We start from the raw sequence: 16,561 nt of genomic DNA on the forward strand, positions 1-16,561 counted from the left end.
ATTTGTACATGTTGTTTCAATTACATTATACTATGTATTCCACGTATGGTTCATATGGCTCAGTTGATCCTAAAAGAAGTTTAGAATGATGCAAGTATAATAAGGCTTGATATTTTATTTTATGGGACGTTTCGTAGTCTATTGGTGCACTTTAAATGCCTCTTATTTAAGTTACCGTATTTTCATATGTTGTTCTGTCTGCCTTGCATACGAGTACTATTCCACATGTACCCATGTCCCTTTTACCGGGGGCGCTGCATCTTTTAATAGATGCAGGTGGTTCCATAGCAGACGGCATCGATCAGTGACAGTAGTATACCCTCCTCTCAGCTTCTTGGTGAGCCCCATTTCATACCGGGGTCATGTACCTTTTGTTTTCTCATGTATTGTGTTTGAGGTATAGCCGGGGCCTTGTTGTCGGCATTATCCTTGTACTCTTTTGTACCCGTTAGAGGCTCCATAGACATGGTGTGGGTTGTACGTTGGTATTGGGAAGGTCAAACTAATGATGTTGTAAATGTATCACATGTTCCACTTCTAAACTATGGATGTGCAATGTAATATTTTGAGGACTTTAAAATGAAGTAACTAATGGTATTAAATTGGTATACACGTGATCTCTTTATTATCTAATTGACGAAAATATGTATTATCTTTATTCATAAGTGAGTTTGGGTAGAAAGTATCTAACAGGCTTGCTTGACTGGGTTCACTCAGTTGAGAGCCGGTCGCGCTCCCCGTGTTCGGGGCATGACACTTTGACAGGACCCATCCATTTTCTTTGCACTCTTTGGACCATGTTCTGTCAGCTGACGTGGGTCGGAACCCTAACCCAAAATTTTTCTCATTCACGACTGGGGAGATGGGCTCGGTAATGCCTTGTAGAGATGCCCCTAACCCTTTTCTTGGCTTATACCCGTTTCTGATCATTTGGGTGACAACCATCAATGAATCACTAGATAGATAAGGCTGAGGCAACGGGGCCCCTTCTTCGAATTGATCGGTGACCACAATTTCAAATGCCTGATATACAATGTGTTCACTGCCCTCTCTGGCTTCAAGACACGGGACTGAGGGGTCCCAATAAATAGATTGCTCATCTTCTTCGTGGACAAGAATTTCCTGATTGTCGTGTTCAAATTTGATCATCTAGTGAAGCGTGGAGGGAATAGCTCCAGCAGCATGAATCCAGGGCATGTCTAGAAGGAAATTATACGATGTTTCCATGTCCAAAACTTGGAAGGTCACCTCGAAATCCACAGGGCCAATAGTCAAGACCAGATCAATTTCTCCCATAGTTTCCTTCTTGATCCCATCAAAGACTCGCACGTAGACATTGTTGGCACGGATTCGTTCTGTACCAATCTCCATTCTCTGAAGTGTTGAAAGAAGACAAATATCTACTCTTGAACCTCCATCCAATATCACTCTTTTCACATCATAGCCTTCACACTTAAAAGTCAAGTGGAGGGCTTTGTTGTGTGCAGCTCCCTCTACGGGTAACTCACAGTTGCTAAACGAGATCTTATTGACTTTAAAATATCCTTCAGCCATTCTATCCAATTGTGCTACGCTTGTCTCATACAGGACGTAAGCTTCATTCAAAGTTTTGAGCAATACCTTTTGGTATTCATCCGAGCTCAACAACAGCAACAGAAGTGATATCTGGTAGGGAGTTTTCCGGAGTTGATCAACTATTGAGTACTCCAAAGTTTTCATTTTCTTGAAGAAATCCTCAGCTTCTTCATTGTTAACAGGTTTCTTCAGTGGTATTTGGTTGTCCCTATTTGCTTACCTTTCTTCAACTCGTCTGGGGTATAGTACCTCCCAGACTGGGCCATCTCGTTAACATATCCCACAATTTCTTTTCCCTTGTAGGTAACAACCATTTTTTTGTAGTTCCAAGGGACTATTTTAGGATCTTTCATTTGACTTTGTGGTGCGGGATGGATAACCACAGGCTCAGTCAGCCTTGGTGGTATTCTCGGCCCCCGCTCCACCTGTGGTCTCTTTGGTATGTACAACTTGGGTACATTCAGTGTAATCTTTCTTTCATCAACTCTCTTTGGGGTACAGAGGACAAGATGTTCTTTCCTTGGTGCTTTTGGAACATAAAGAACCAACTTCTTTTTAGGTGCCGGCTCAACTTTGGTTTCAATGGCCCGAGGGCCCGGGGTTACTTTCTTTTCAAGCTTTGCGACTGCTTTAGGTTTTGCCTCAGATGTGCGATAGCGACAATGGCCTTCAGTGCCGGATTGAACTCTCTATCATCATAGATTATATCAATGACGGGCCTACTATTATGGGCGGGCAATGGATTGTTGTTTACATTGGGTGCTTCTTCGTCTCTCAAAACTATTATTTTAGCTTTAATAAAATCTTTTACCGCCCTCTTGAGGATCCAGCAATCTTCTGTGTCGTGGCCTACCACGCTCGAGTGGTACTCGCATCTAGCATCGGCCCGGTATGATGGGGACTCAGGATTTGGCCGATTTGGGGCCACAGGTTGTAGCAAACCCAATCTGGTCAGCTTCTAAAATAAGCTCGAGTATGACTCACCAATGGGGGTGAATTGGTTCCTCCTGGGGGTTCCCTTGGACGGGGGTTGTATTGGGGTGCATTTTGTTGTGGCCGGGGATTATATGGAGCTTGGTAGGGACGGGCATTTCTGGGAGGTGGAGCTCGTTTTGTGTAGAATGTTGTGGTCGTGTGTAAGCTTGCGTATTCATCACCACATAGTGAGGCGGTGCCACGGCATATGCATCATCATGATGCGGGTAGTAATATTGTGGGTTATAGGGGGCATATATGATTGGTTAAATAATCTGCGGGGTCCCATTGAGCTCGAAGCCATATTGGCTCCCTCTTCTCTCTTTTACCTATTTGCCAGACCCCCCCGAGCCATTCTAGATGGCCTGTGAGGTGGCTTTGAGGGCAGCCTGACTCAGTATTCTTCCTATTTTCAAACCCTTTTCGACCATCTCTCCAATTTTAATGGCCTCAACGAACGACTTTCCCATGGCAGACATCATATTTTAGAAATAGTCTCACTTTTGAGCTTATAGAAATACCGTAACCATTTCCGCCTCATCCATTGGAGGCTTTACCCTGGCAGTCTGCTCCCTCCACCTGATGGCATATTCACGAAAACTTTCTGTGGGTTTCTTCTTCAAATTGAACAAAGAATTTCTATCAGGAGCAATGTCCACGTTGTATTGGAACTGGCGGACGAAATCCCGGGCTAGGTCATTCCATACATGCCAATAGGTGACCTCTTGATCTATGTACAACTTGGAAGTTATTCATGTATGACTTTCTCCAAAATAAGCCATTAATAGCTCCTCATTTCCACCAGCGCCCCTCAACTGGTTGCAATACCTTTTTAGATGAGCAATTGGGTCTCTGTGCTCATCGTATTTTTCAAACTTAGGGGTCTTAAACCTCGCTGGCAAGTGTACATGAGGAAACATACAAAGATCAGAGTATGAGACACTCTTTTGGCCGCTTAGGCCTTGCATATTTTTCAAGCTTTGTTCCAAAATCTTCATCTACCGAGCCATTTCCTCCTGCTCTGAAGTCTTGACCACTCTTTCTTGTTCAACTGGGAAGTCATATTGCTGGGGTTGAGTAAATGAATCTGGGGTGACATATGTGATCTCTGGTGGAAATTGTGTACCCTGAAAGGTGAAAGTTGGAGGCTCAACATACGGCTTGGGTATATTCGGTTGCGATGTGGTGAAGATGGTTGCTGCGGAGAAAATAACTGGCGGTGCTCTTGAAACCGCTGCTTAGGGGCGAACCAAAGAAGTATTCTGGGACCACTATTCGGCATAGGCGGGTATCCATATGGGATGAATGAGTTGGTCATAGGTATGTTAGTGGCCCCGCCCGATCTAGGAATCAACTCGGGAAATCTAGGTATGGAACTTGGCGTCTCTTTTCCATTAGTCCTCGTGTCCGGGATTTCCATCATGTGGAGGCGTAAAATTCTGTTCTCTTCAACTGCAGCTAACTCTGGCGGCAGAATAGCTAGTGTCGGACTATCCTCGGGATTAACAATCAGAAGATTACTCTCAGAGGCCATTGGAACCTTTCTCTTTGATTGGGTGAAGTATGGGTGAGAAGCCAGCATAGCACAAAACCAACCACCTAAAACAGAACCTAACTTTGGGCACACACAACAAAATTGTTAGTTCGAAGCATTTAATATATAGGAAATGGCACGTTGGGATGCAATGCACCTAGCAGTTAAACGCTTCTATCATGTGTTTGAATGGTTGCGTATTTCATCCCGGCTTTAACTATCCTTTTTCCACTCTGTACCTCTTTTCTTTCATTTCACGCTCTCATTTTGGATTTTATCGCTCTTGATTTTTCTCTTTTTGTTTTTGTTGCTCTTTTTTTTCTCTTTTTGTTTGTTTTTTTCTCAATTTATTTATGGTTTTGATCACATCCGATGGGGATTGGCTACGTATCATGACACCACATGAATCAGACCAATACGTAGCTCGGAGAAATAATATAAAAATAAAAGCACATAATTTTTTGGGTTTTCAATATTCATTAAATAAAATCTTTTCGGTTTTTTCATTACAATGACTCGAAATGACATTTAAACTGACTCTGAAAAAAACATATAGACTCAAAGCAAAAATAACAACAGACTCAAAATGGATAACAAACAACAGACTTGAAGTAAGAAAATAAACTACAGACTCGATAATCAAAAATGACTAATACAATAGAAAACACGACTCCAAAACTCTAATCAGGGTCCCGGGTGACATCAGTCAGATAAGGCGCGGGCCTGGTCACGATCTCATCATGAAGAGCTTCTACATCGGCCATGACCTTGCGAGCAAAAGACAGCATCGTGGCAAAGAATGTAGCCTTGGTCATATCTTCACATTCATGGCATTTCTTGGTAGTGTAGACGGCTATTTCTTTTATCCTAAACATGGTAACATTCCGGTCCCGGAGCAACTGTGTGATTTGTTGTTCTCGGGCTTCTAATACCCACACATCCCCGTCTTTTTGATTTTGCAAGTTCACCACATCCCCTTCCAACTTATTAAGCAATGCATAGCAATGTTCCCTTTCCTTCTTGAAATCTTTAACTTGTTGGCCCATTTCGTTTTCAAGAACGACCAACTCTTTCCTTAAACATGCGACCTCTTCGTCGTAGTTTTGCTTTGCTTGGCGGGCTAACATCATATATTCCTTCAAATCTTTTCCCAATTGGACAATCCTTTAACGAGCCTTTGCCAATTCTTTTTTGACCTTTGTTAGATCGGCCGCATGATCATACATTTTTTGCCTTAGGTTGACAATGATTCTTTGGTCTCTTTCACTCCTTACGGGCGTCTCGGCTGCTATTTTCATTTCTCGCCGTTGGGCTCAGAGGGTCTCATTTTCTTGAGCTAACCTTTTCTTTTTGCCCTCGTTCTTGGAAGCTTGCAAACTACTTTCAAATTTAAGGGCTCTTACTTGATCTTTTAGTTTGTTGATAGTGGCCCGAAACTCCTCCTCTTTGGCTGTCTAGGCCCACTGTTCTTTTGCCCAATCTATGAAATGTTGGACATGTGACCTTTTGGCGGGTCTTTCAGGCTCTTGATTTACCCAGACTCTTTTACCATACCATGTCGCGTAGCTAGACTCTACTTCCCCTCACGATAAATCGCGCACCTGCGTATGTGGCTCCAAAAACCTACATTTATGCCAAATCCGTTTCTTCAGGAAAAGCAACTCCTGGGCGTAACTCCACAACCTGTGTACTCAGATCTTCATTATAGGGGACCGTCTGATACCTTCCCAACTAGCGCAGAACCCGATGTGGGGCATAAGGCAAACACTTCGAAGACCCATTAATACCTGAAAGCAGACATCGGCAGACATGTACATAACCTCATTAACCGAGAGACAACTGAAAGTCCACTTAATTTGATTTGTATTTAACGAGCAAATATGCGTGAACCAAGCCTCAATACCTTCCGGCAACTCATAACCGCTTATACTGGTCCCATATTCCTCAGTGCAATTGAGCCTCGTTAGCCCATGGTTCATGTATCTGGGGTGGTGGCAAAGATGCTCTACCAGTCACATCTGCAACAATAGATTACACCCCTAAAAAAATCTCGCTTTAGCTCTACAAGATGTCAATGCATGATAAATATCTGCAAGAATCATCGGCACGAGACCAGGCTTATCCGAGAGGACAACTCGAGCCGGGGGGAGGGGGAAGGGGGCAGCGTACCTGAAATACATAAGTTTCACCGGCTTTGTAACAAATCCGATCCTCATTCTAAAATTAGGGGTGTGATACTCTAACAGAAAAGAGCCACGTGTACATGTGCTCCTAGAAGTAGAAGACTCAGAGAGAAAAAGGGTTGCATAACAATTTTATATACATTTCGCACAATATTAAAGCGGTAAAGAGCGGCAATTAGCACATTATGCTCAAACACATAAAATCGGACAATAAACAAAGAACCAAGTATAAAAGTCATCTAAACTCGAATTCTGAACCCTGAACCAGGAGTTCTGGGTTCGTGTCCCCAGCAGAGTCGCCATAGTTGTCATACCTCCTTTTTACGGGGAAAAGAGTGTTTCCACTTAAAGTGACATTATTGAAAAGGGATTATTTATTTAATTTTAAAAGTCACTGCCTGAAATAATTATTAAGTTGTTCCAAGTCAATGGTTTATTTTAAAATCCCAATTCAAGTAAATTTGACTCTGTATAAGTCTGCGAAACACATAGACCAGGTAATAAATTTTCTTAATCGGGAAAAGGTGTGAGACACTTTCGGATTCCGTAGTTTTAGCACAGTCACTTTACAATTACACTCATCTTAATTATATGATTATTACAAATTTTAGAACCTATGTGAATTTTAAACTTTTACCGCTTTATTGCATATTTAAACTACTTTCGGTATTTATGAAATTATTTTAAAACAAGTTACGATATCTTACACTTGTCGTTTTATACATACCGTAAATCGCGCCACGTGAAACACACCCTCAATTTACGACATGTTTAATTTTATTATTATTATTTTAAAGTTATAAGGTCAAGTTACGCGGACGTGCACTTGAATTTGGAATTATGTATTATGACTATGCCACGAGGACCGTATCCATAGTCACAATATTTTTACTAATCGCGCCTAAAGCAAACTACAGTGTTTATAAGTTGTTTAATTTTCCTAAGTTCGGAATTATTGTGAAGGTCCAAATTATGGAACGATTTATTGGGGACAAGATATAAAATTAGTTAAGCTAAGTTCGAGTTATTAATTAATTACTAATCACTGAAAATTTAGACTTAATCTGTGTATTTGATATTGATTAGGAATTACTTATCTTCCGAGAGTAATATCGTTTGGTAGTGAAAGGAAAAAACTTGGTTGAGGTGACTTATGTTTGGGCCTAGCATACTAATAGCATTGGCGGATCAAGTAAAAGGCGGATGAGCTCAAGTGTAAAGCCCAAAATATACTACCCCCTTTTAGAAAATGGTCAGCGTACCAGAAGGTGCCTGAAGACGTGAAACCTAGAGCTCATTTAACTCTAACCCCAAAACCATTGTATCTGGGCCGGCCCAATAGTTGTTGGAACTGGGATTCGCCAGTTCACCAATCCAAATTAAAGGTTCAAAGAGGATTAACATACAACATGATAGAGTGGGGATAATTACATACTTTTCAAAATGAACACATGATTTGTTTAAAATCAACTACAGAACTATTCTCAAAAATGTTAAAACATGATCAATTAAATTCAAAATTACAACTCTAATTTATTACATCCAAAGTGATTTGAAACTTTCACCAACAGTTGATCCTTAAACTAATGCCTTGCATTCTAAGATTTCATAGTGTTACAAGTATGGATGGCATGTGGGCCGGGGCCGGTCCTAAGTGGGCTTCGCGGGTCCGGTCCTAAGTGGTCTTCGCGGGTCCGGTCCTAAGTGGTCCGGTCCTAGGCGGGCCGGTCCTAAGCGGTCCCGGGCTTCGCGGGCTTCTCATTGGAACCGATCCGGGACCGGGACCACGAACTAGCGGTCTCGTGTTAAGCGGGCACAAACGGTCCTAAGCGGGCCCAAGTGGGCCCAACGGAAACTTTTTATTTTTTAAATTATTTTTATACAAGTTAGAGAAAAAAATGGTAATAAAAATATCTAAGGCAATTCCTAGTAAATTATATTATAAAATTGTCACCTAAATTTTTAATTCAAATTTAAAGACAAAAATATTGTAAAGAGATATTCAAAGCAATGCGTTATAATATATATACTATACTATACTATATATACATCTTAAGATATATAAGCTATATTCGATTTACTATATATACATCTTAAGATTTATACATTAATATTCGATTTATATACTATATATACATCTTAAGATATATATATATATATATATATATATATAGAGAGAGAGAGAGAGAGAGAGAGAGAGAGAGAGAGAGTATAGTATATACTATATTATACTATATGTATAGCTTAAGGTATATAAAAAGACAAAAATATTGTAAAGAGATATTCAAAGCAATGCGTTATATTTTTATTATAGCATTAAAAAATTATGGCAATATCTTTCTTAGTCTTCCTCCCCCCTATGGAATGAGCACAACAAGGTGCTAATACCACCATTGAGAAGAAAAAGAAACTAATCAAGATGTGCAAAAATACAAGTTACATATTAATTTACATGGTATATCTTACAAATTTTATAAATCCTTCAAGGTCCGGAGGAATTTCCGTTGGTGGTGGCGGAAATGAAGCTTGGTCATCACCGTTTCCAGGCGAAGCATCATCCTCCGCAAGTTCAGCTAGCATTTCTTCATAAGATTCGTCTACCTCTGGTTGTGATTCAGCAAATCCAAAATTTCTCCCTCATAGACACTCTATAATCACCGAGTTGAAGTCTTGTTTGACTGAAAGCGCTCTCTGATGCCACTGTTGAAGCTTGAATAGTTAAAATGTCTCGGGCCATCCTTGAAAGAATCGGAAAGTATTTTTTCTTTGTCCTTCCACCATTCCAAAATATTAAAGGAGCCGTCGGGATTCACTTCCTCAATTCTCTGTGACAAATAAACTTCAAGCTCATTTAGTTGTGAAAAATTACTAGTACTAGAACCTTGAGAACCGCTGAACCCTGCCCAAGCACTAAGTGCTCTTACTCCCGCAGTTCTTTTAGATGATTGAGAACTAGAAGAAGAAGGAATTGGAACATTTGGTCTAGAATGATCTAATGCAACTTGATAAGCATTATAAATAGTTTGAATATTTATTTTAATTGAGGCTATTGCGTCCGCAAGTATAGACAACTCCTCATCTTCAAGTGTTAAACCATTATAAACAGTTTCATACCAAAATTGAGGACCTCCTAATTTCATAGTAGGATTTAACAATGCAGCAACACCATAAATAAGGGGAATAGGGAAAAAATATTTTTTAATTTTTTTCTCATGGAATCAATAGCAAGTTGATAAATTTTCCCACCCTCTGAAAAATGATCAAACAAATTTGCAAGTTCTGCAATATAAACTAAACAGTTAGAAATAGTAGGATAATATTGCCCAGAAAATTTATTTGTAGCAATATGAAATTTTTCTAAAAAATCTACAAGCATTTTAACATTAGCCCAATCCGCATTTGTAAGGTGCTCATCATCATCACTTACATGAGCATTAAACGTTGAGTTTATGGGGTTTCTATATTCATATGCAACAACTAAACTTTCATACATGTAATTCCATCTAGTTGGACAAGGTTTAGGAACCTTTCTTTCTCTTAGGCCAAATTCATCGCATCTTTTAAAATATTCTCTAAGTCTACTTTTACGGTTTGAATAAAAAAGCCAATTAAGAGCCATTTTAACCTTTTCAATTTCAATATTTAAAATTCGCATACCATCACCCACAATTAAATGGTAAATATGACAAATACATCTAACATGAAAAATGTTACTAAATGCAGGACTTAGTGTAGTGGTAAGCAAGGCTACAGCATTTGTGTTACTAGTAGCATTATCCATTGAAACTGACATTATTTTATCACTAATGCAAAAATATCTATAAATATTCGTAATCGTGCTAGAAATAAACTGCCATGTGTGACGTGAATTAATTATTCTATAAGCAATAATGCGCTTTTGCATTATCCAATCCTCATCAATCCAATGACTAGTAACAGTAAGGTAATCACAGTCATTACCACTTCTACCAATATCAGTTGTAATAGCAACACGATAATTTATATGAGTAAATAAATAGCGCAAATATTGTTCATATTCATGTTTATATTTATAAATATCACTCTTTACGGTTGTGCGAGGAAAACCTTTATAAGTAGGATTATAAACTTTTCTAATATAATGCACAAAGTGAGGGTTAGAAGGAAAACTATAGGGTAAGCACATAACAGTAACCATTTTTGCCAATTCTTCCCGATCTTTTTTTGGATCATAATATAAAATACTACCGGTAACAGTGTTAATTCCCGATTGAAATTGATTTGACCCGGTACTAAGGTCAGTCTGACTAGGTGCACTTGTCCCCTCGGCCAAAGCTTTCATACGAAAATATCTAGCTTTATCTTGAGGGTGTAGCAATATGTGTCTAGTCAAACTTCCCGTCCCTCCCCGACTTCCAACATATTTAAAAACTAACTCTTTGCCACAAGTTTTATATTTAGCCTATTTTTTTCTCTTAGTTGAGTAAAAAATGGCCAAACAAGAAATATTTCTGCCCGTTTAGAAGGTTGTCTAGAAAAAGTAGGGGCAGTAACAGGAGGGTCAGACGGGGGCATCATTTGAATTATTATTAGTTGGGTTAACTTCAGGAGCAGGACTAGTGGGTGTATCGTCATTCGGTTGCGTTTCATCAAAATCTATTTCTTCATCATCATTTTCATCAATAGTTGGATTACCATAAAGAGCATTCATATATTCAAGGTTTAATTATTCACCGAGGGCAATATTATGGCAAAATTGACTCTCGGTAAATTATAATAAACTATTATCGCTATCAAGAATAGCAGGTGTAGGACGGGTAACAGGTTTCGGCCGGGGAGTCGGGGGAAGTGGAGGAGGAACAGATTGGCCGCTAGATTCACCACTCTTGGACTTTCCCTTATTTTTACTAAATATTTTTTTAGGGAATAAGCCATCTTAATTAATCAAGCAAAGTAAATAAAATAAACAAAACTATAATATTAAAACTTAAGAGTTGGAACGAGTTTACCGAATTGACGAATAACTTGTTGAAAAATAATTATCGTTGAAGACTTGAAGACTTCAATTCACCAACTTCACAATTTTGCACAAATTGTAACAATTAAGTAAGCAATTATAGAAGAATATTAGAGAGAGATTGAGAGAGATTGATGATTTTGTGAGAAAAATGAAAGAATGATGGGGTATTTATAGTTGAAAATAGGGAAAAAGTATAATTATAAAAAGTTTGGGGTTAAAACAAAATTTGAGGGGTTAAATGGCTATTTTGCAAATAGCCAACGACTATTTTGACAGACCAAACGGCTAGTTTTTAAATGGCCAAACGGTCAATTTTTTTTAATAAAAATTTATCCGTTGGGCCCGTTTAGGACCACTTGAACTGGCCCACTTCTGAATCGGTCCCGGTCCTAAACAGTCCCGGTCTCGCGGGCCTCGCCTATGAGACCGGCCCACTACCCGGCCCACCACCCCACGGTCCCGGTCCTATCCGGTTAGGACCGTTTAGGCCCACCGCCCATGTGGGCTTACGGTCCTGGGCCGGTCCCGGTCTTAACCGGCCCACATGCCACCCCTAGTTACAAGGTTTCAAAAAGATTAAAGTACTACCCCATGCTTCCAATTTACATGTCCATATTCTCATTCAGACCTCGACTTGAAACGTTAAATGGAAAATTCAGTAGTGAATAGCCCCGAGTCTAGTTCCTCATATATTGTTCAAACTTACAACCACGAGTAACATGAAGACACTGGTCTTAAGATTGCTAACACATTCCATGTTAAGTTAAAAACATATCAATTTGTATATGGTTAAGAACAAACGTTCATTTTAAACTCAAACACAAACATATCTTATCAGCCAATTGAGATTTGGAATTGAGTCACCAAACATGTCGAGCATGTTTCAATTTTTTACTCAAATCTACTAAGTAGTTTTTTTTTAAAATGTATCACATAGATTGAACATCCGAAAACATAATTCATTCAAAATTCCAGTCAATTTTATCAAGCAATGATACAAGTTTAAGGACATGTACCTAGGTATTTGATAATAGAACTTGAGATAGCCAAATAAAGGCAGAAACAGGTGAATTAGCATAATAGGAACAACAAAAACAGTAGCGGACAACAATTCTATAGTTTAAATAGCACTCGGATTCCCAGAAAATATGAAGCAAAGAAGCAAGAGTTGAAAATAGCCCTGAAATCCCTCTTTTGTTTCTATTTTTGTTTTGTTTTTAAAGCTTTTTTTGAATTCTTAGATCTGGATTTGAATTCCAGATTTTCATAGCTGCTAGTGTGTGAGTATGAATTGTGTTAGTAAGTGAGAATGAATGCACAAAGTGTGAGTGAAGGGTGCTTTTATAGAACAAAATTCTGTTTTAGGTATTTTTTTCCTTTCTTTTTCTTCTACCCCTTTTGTTTTTCTCATTTTATTCTATAGGGACTCCCATAACCGACTAGTTTCTTCTTTTTTATTGCTAAACAGTCCCTTCCCCTACTTCATAGAAGCTTCATAAGCAGTTACAAAATTATTCCCTAAGTAAATTCCCTTAATTACTCATTCACCCCATGTTATTATATTTGATCAACACAAATGCCTGGGCCTTTGGCCAACAGACCTATGACCCAAGTTCAAACCTTTCATGTTAATCCCTAAACATCAATGAGCCTACTTGTCAAGCAAGACATGTCTAATTTTTATGTCTTAGTATGCATATACAGAATCAACTTAATTATGAACAAGACAACTAACAATCCTAATCAAAAATACAATCTAGACTAAACTGAAAAACCATTGAACCATAAGTAAACAATCCACCAGCATAACTCGAATTCCAAATTAACAATGTAGTTCTTAACAGATTACTAGTGCAAAACTTATTCAACAAAACCAAACAAACAGAACAAGGAAAATAAGCAAAGAAACAAAACAGTTGGAGAAGCAAAGAGATAGGAAGTTACCAACTCCTAAGTAACAAGAAACAAGGAGAAGCCAGTGACGCCTGCTATATCGAAATTCGACCACCAAAGATCTTTTTCTCCAAGAGATCCGGCTCGAAATTGGATTCCGGCTGGATCTTAATGAAAAAAAAGACTCATGGGAGTCCGGCGAAGGAAATGAGGATGTATACAAGTCGATTTAATCGGTCAATGACAAGTTGACCGGTGTTGAAGATGATGGAATGACCAAATATCTACACCACTAGATGGATCTTTTTGAGACCTATCTAATGGGGGTAAGTATTGAGGTTTATTGTCTCAAGAAAGTTGGCGAAATCAAGGAAGGGCCAAACATATACGGTTTTGATGAAAGCGGTGATAAAGTAGGAATTTGGACTTAATCTTGTTAGGAGAGTGTAGAGGGAGAGGAGAGGAGAAGAAAAATGGTGATTTGAGGTCATTTGGTTGACTCTGGCCGGCGGAGACGATTTTCGGTTGGTGGTCAACGGGTGGTATATGGGCAGCGGATGACGGAAATGATTTTCAATGGTGGTTCATAGTGATGGCGGCAGAGAGGGACAAATAGTAAAAAGGGGTGACTTTAGGTCTTCAACCTAATTTTAGGACAATTATATCAAAATCAGGGATCAATTCTTAACCTTTGGATTAACAGGATTGGAGGATGGAGATGAAACATTGCCATTTGACTTGGGGTGGGGTCGTTTGTAGACGAAACAACGTCGTTTGTTTCCAGGAATTGAGATGGGGATCTGCATTGGGTAAAGGCGAGGATTTGGGCTGGATATTGGTAAACGTTGGGTTGTTGAGATGTTGGCCCAATTTGTTTTAAAATGTTCAAAAGTCCTCATTCCTCTTTGTTTCTTTCAAAATTAAACACCTATTCTAATTTGAATTACTTTTGCACAAATTACCTAATCATCTATTTATCTAACACTTTGACTAAAATTCAGCTAATCTTTTAACTGATTCACTAAACTAAAAAGCAAGAAAAATAACTAGTGCAATTATTTTATGATTTTTATTTTTTAAATATGCAACTTTAATGCGATTAAAAACTAACAATGCAACTGAGATCTAATTCAAACTAATTTGCAAAAATTACCCAAATTATCTATTTTAATCTAGCCGACGAGGAGAAGAGGTCGAATAGGGAGCATTATAAGTTGGCTAAGAAAAAGGCAAAGTTAGCAATTATGGCGGCCAAGACTGCAGCTTTTAGTCGTTTGTACGACGAACTCAAGGGTCGAGGTGGGGATAAGAGGTTGTTCAGGTTAGCCAAGGCGCGAGAAAGGAAGGCGCGTGATTTGGATCAAGTGAAGTGCATCAAGGACGAATAAGGTAGAGTCTTTTTGGATGAGGGGCTTATCCGTCGGAGATGGCAGACCTACTTCCATAGTCTCTTGAACGAGGAGGGGGACACGAGCATTGTACTGGGTGATTTGGAACTCTCCTGGTCGTTGTGACTTTGGGTATTATAGGCAAATTAGAGTTGATGAAGTTGAGGGGCTTTGCGTAAGATGAGCAGGAGTAAAGCGACCAGGCCGGATGAAATCCCAGTGGAGTTTTGGAAGAGTGCGGGCAAGGCAGGCTTGGAGTGGCTCACTAGGTTATTTAATGTCATTTTTAGAACGAAGAAGATGCCCGAAGAGTGGAGGTGGAGCACAATGGTTCCTGTATACAAGAACAAGGGTGATATCCAAAATTGCAATAACTATCGGGGTATCAAGCTGCTTAGCCATACTATGAAAGTCTAGGAGTGAGTGGTAGAGCTAAGAGTGAAGAGGAGTGTGTCTATTTTCGAGAACCAGTTTGGGTTTATGCCGGGGCATTCGACCACATAAGCCATCTACCTTGTTAGGATATTGATGGAGCAGTATAGGGAGAGAAAGAAGGACTTGCATATGGTGTTCATCGACTTAGAAAATGCGTACGATAAAGTTTCGAAGGAGGTTTTGTGGAGATGTTTGGAGGCTAGAGGTGTACCTGTTGCCTACGTTAGGTTGATTAAGAGCATGTATGATGGAGTAAAGACCCGAGTGAGGACAATGGGTGGGGACTCAAACTATTTTCCGGTTATGATGGGGTTGCATCACGGGTCGGCACTCAGCCCTTTTTTATTTGCTCTGGTGATGGACGTACTGACGCGCCATATCCAAGGAGAGGTAACGTGGTGCATGCTATTTGTAGATGATATTGTATTGATTGACAAGACGCGAGACAGTGTGGACGCGCAATTAGAGGTATGGAGGCAAACCCTGGAATCTAAAGGTTTCAAGTTGAGTAGGACCAAGACAGAATACTTGGAGTGTAAGTTCAGTGGCGAGGCTCAAGGAGGGGAAGGGGAGGTGAGGTTGGACGTGCAGGTTATCCCTAAGAGAGAGAGTTTTAAGTACCTTGGGTCTATTATTCAGGGGGATGAGGAGAGTGATGAAGATGTCATACATCGTATTGGGGCGAGATAGATGAAATGGAGACTTGCTTCTGGTATTTTGTGTGACAAGAAGGTGCCACCGAAATTTAAGGATAAATTTTACAGAGTGGTGGTCAGACCAACGATGTTGTATGGGGCTGAGTGTTAGCCAGTCAAGATCGCTCATGTCCAGAAGATGAAGGTAGCAGGGATGAGGATGTTGAGATGGATGTGCGGGCAAACTTGATTAGATAGGATCAGAAATGAGGCTATTCGCGACAAGGTAGGTATGACCCCTATTGAGGACAAGATGCGGGAAGCGCGACTTAGGTGGTTTGGTCAGGTGAGGAGGAGGAGCACAGACGCCCCGGTGAGGAGGTGTGAGAGGTTGACATTGGAGGGCCTACAGAGAGGTAGATGTAGGCCAAATAAGATGTGGGGAGAGGTGATTAGGCAAGACATGGCACAGCTTCAACTGACTGAGGGCATGGCCCTTGATAGGAAGGTATGAAGGTCGAGGATTAGGGTAGTAGAGTCGGTAGTCTAGAGTGTTTATAACAGTAGTATTGGCAAGGAGTCTCGCTTTCGGTTGGTAGTAGATTTTTATGACTAACCGTTGTTTTCTTTCATTGTTGATCACCTTACTATCTTGTTGTTTTTATTATGTTTTTATATGGTTTTTGGTACTGATCTTTCTTGTCTGTATTTTCATTAATGGGGTGCTTATTCTTTCCTGAGCCGAGGGTCTATTGGAAATAACCTCTCTATCCTCATAAGGTAGGGGTAAAGTGTGCGTACACACTACCCTCCCTAGACCCCACAGCGTGGGATAATACTGAGTATGTTATTGTTGTTGTAATTAACTAATTAATTAGTTTGACAAATCAAAGAAAGACACTAAAAAGAAAAATTAATATGCAAAGTGTCTAATGCCCTTTTGT

This window comes from Nicotiana tabacum, chromosome 4 (assembly GCF_000715075.1).
Source record: "Nicotiana tabacum cultivar K326 chromosome 4, ASM71507v2, whole genome shotgun sequence".
In the NCBI taxonomy this organism is placed as follows: Eukaryota; Viridiplantae; Streptophyta; class Magnoliopsida; order Solanales; family Solanaceae; genus Nicotiana; species Nicotiana tabacum.